Raw genomic sequence first — 3,564 nt, forward strand, 5'->3', positions numbered from 1 at the left:
TAATTAACATGCTAAAGTTTTAAAATACCCTCAGAAATATAAAACTTATAGGTGAGGAAACCAACCCAGAATTTGCTCAAGGATTTGAAGTGAAGTTGCTGAGATACTCTTTAATGCTGGGGTTTTGGGTCATTTTGAATTGCTAAGTGATAGAACGAATGCCAAGTGACATATGGAATAAACTAGTCCAATCAGTTCATGACCAACATGGTAAATTTGACTTTCAAGATGATAACCAACTTCTCCAAGGTCACACCCTTAAATCTTTGCAGTCCTATCTGGTCAACATTAGCTATACACTGATATTGGAAACTTGAAATGTGACTAGAGAAACTTAAAAAAAAATGAGTATTAAATTTTATTTTATTTGAGTTTCCCCTCACTTCTTGGCAAATAGATAGGGAAACAATGGTACCAGTGACAGACTTGATTTTCCTGGGCTCCAAAATCACTGCAAATGGTGACTGCAGCCGTGAAATTAAAAGATGCTTGCTCCTTCAAAGAAAAGCTATGACCAAACTAGACAACATATTAAAAAGCAGAGATGTTACTTTGCCGACAAAGGTCTGTCTAGTCAAAGCTATGGTTTTCCCAGTAGTGCTGTGTGGATGTGAGAGTTGGACCATAAAGAAAGCTGAGTGCTGAAGAATTGATGCTTTTGAACTGTGGTGTTGGAGAAGACTCTTGAGAGTCCCTTGGACTGTGAGGAGATCAGTTAATCCTAAAGGAGATCAACCCTGAATAATCATTGGAAGGACTGATGCTGAAGCTGAAGCTCCAATACTTTGGTCACCTGATATGAAGAGCCTACTCATTTAGAAAAGATCCTGATGCTGCGTAAGATTGAAGTCAGGAGGAGAAGGGGATGACAGAGGATGAGATGGTTGGATGGCATCACCATCTCAATGGACATGAGTCTGAGCAAACTCCAGTAGATGGTAAAGGACAGGGAAGCCTGGCATGCTGCAGTCCATGGAGTTCTGAAGAGTCAGACACAACTGAGCAACCGAACAACAACAATATTTGGTTCAGTTATTGGAAAATTTTAATTTAATTTAATTAGCATACTGACAGAATGCTCAAAAGAGTGCTGCAGGGTGAAATGAACTTTACTTACTTACTTTAAATGAGTAACTTTAGACAATATCTCAAAGCTGTATGAAGAAATGGATATAGCAATAAAAGTAAAACATGGGCAAATTATAGAATCTAGTATTATTTTAACAATGGTTTGTAACTCCACTTATTGTTTCTTATGTGATATAAGAGATCAGTGCATTTAAAATAATTATTAGTTTATGTTTTAGGACACACAATCTATAAAGTTGTAATTTTGGATCAAAAAAGACCGGGATGGGTCTGTAAAGAAGCAGCGTTTTATATGTTATTGGAGTTAAGTTCACATAAATTCAAATTAGAGAGTTATAACTTTAGAATATTAACTGTAGTATTCATGGTAACAACAAAGAAAATAGATATAAAATATACAAAAAAGGAGATGAAAAATAAATGTTTACTTTACTCCAGAAAGTCAACCATACACAAAAAAGATGATATGCAGGAATTGAGGGACAGAAAAGCTATGAGGCATTTAGAAAACAAACAGCAAAGTGACAGAAATCTCGAAGAAAAGCTATTTCATTACATTTATTTCAAATGTAAATGGATTAAACTGTCTAATCAAAAAATAATAATCCAACTAAATTCTATCTAGAAGAGTACAAGAAACAAAAATAGATTGAATCTGAGCACATGGAAAAAAATTTCTAAGCAAATAGTAATCAAAAGAGCAATGTGACTATACTGATGTCAGATAAAGTAGACGTTAAATAAAAAGGTTACAAGAGACAAAGAAGACATTGTGTATTAATAAAAGGGTCACACCTCCCAGAATATTGGAAATAAAAGCAAAAATAAACAAATGGGACCTAATTAACCTTAAAAGCTTCTGCACATCAAAGGAAACTATCAGCAAGGTGAAAAGACAGCCTTCAGAATGGGAGAAAATAATAGCAAATGAAACAACTGACAAACAACTAATCTCAAAAATATACAAGCAACTCCTACAGCTCAACTCCAGAAAAATAAATGACCCAATCAAAAAATGGACCAAAGAACTAAATAGACATTTCTCCAAAGAAGACATACAGATGGCTAACAAACACATGAAAAGATGCTCAACATCACTCATTATCAGAGAAATGCAAATCAAGACCACTGTGAGGTACCATTTCACACCAGTCAGAATGGCTGTGATCCAAAAGTCTACAAATAATAAATGTTGGAGAGGGTGTGGAGAAAAGGGAACCCTCTTACACTGTTGGTGGGAATGCAAACTAGTACAGCCACTATGGAGAACAGTGTGGAGATTCCTTAAAAAACTGAAAATAGAACTGCCTTATGATCCAGCAATCCCACTGCTGGGCATACACACTGAGGAAACCAGAAGGGAAAGAGACACGTGTACCCCAATGTTCATCACAGCACTGTTTATAATAGCTAGGACATGGAAGCAACCTAGATGCCCATCAGCAGATGAATGGATAAGAAAGCTATGGTACATATACACAATGGAGTATTACTCAGCCATTAAAAAGAATTCATTTGAATCAGTTCTAATGAGATGGATGAAACTGGAGCCTATTATACAGAGTGAAGTAAGCCAGAAGGAAAAACACCAATACAGTATACTAACGATATATATGGAATTTAGAAAGATGATAACAATAACCCTGTGTACGAGACAGCAAAAGAGACACTGATGTATGGAACAGTCTTATGGACTCTGTGGGAGAGGGAGAGGTGGGAAGATTTGGGAGAATGGCATTGAAACATGTAAAATATCATGTATGAAACGAGATGCCAGTCCAGGTTCGATGCGATACTGGATGCCTGGGGCTGGTGCACTGGGACGACCCAGAGGGATGGTATGGGGGAGGGAGGAGGAGGAGGGTTCAGGATGGGGAGCACATGTATACCTGTGATGGATTCATTTTGATATTTGGCAAAACTAATACAATTATGTAAAGTTTAAAAATAAAATAAAATTAAAAAAAATAAATAAATAAAAGGGTCAATAGAGTTAGAAGATATACCAGTTCTAACCATTTGTGTACCTAATAAAAGACCATCAAAATACATGAAGCAAAAATTTACAGAATTAAAGGGAAAAATACAGGCCTACAGTAATAGTTGTAAATTTCGATATTCATTCTCAATAATGCTAGAATAACCAGATAGAAGATAAGTAAGGAAATGGTGGATATATACAACATAATAAACCGACTAGATCTACTAACAGATACATATGGAACATTCTGCCCAGTGCCATAATACACTCAATTCTTCTTGGTCTTCGTCTGGTTCATGCCTTGGCTTTTGATGCTAAATGTTATCATGTGGGGTTCTTGCAACCTAACTTCATGGCCACATAGAGTTTTAACTCTGACCATGTAAGTCTATTCTCCCTCTCATTCCTGCTGGGATGGGACAGATTCCAGTATTTTGTCTATGGATATTGTTGGGTCACCTGCCTTGGGGCAAAGCATGAAGTTGCAGTCATTT

This window comes from Bos mutus, chromosome 4 (genome assembly GCF_027580195.1).
Source record: "Bos mutus isolate GX-2022 chromosome 4, NWIPB_WYAK_1.1, whole genome shotgun sequence".
In the NCBI taxonomy this organism is placed as follows: Eukaryota; Metazoa; Chordata; class Mammalia; order Artiodactyla; family Bovidae; genus Bos; species Bos mutus.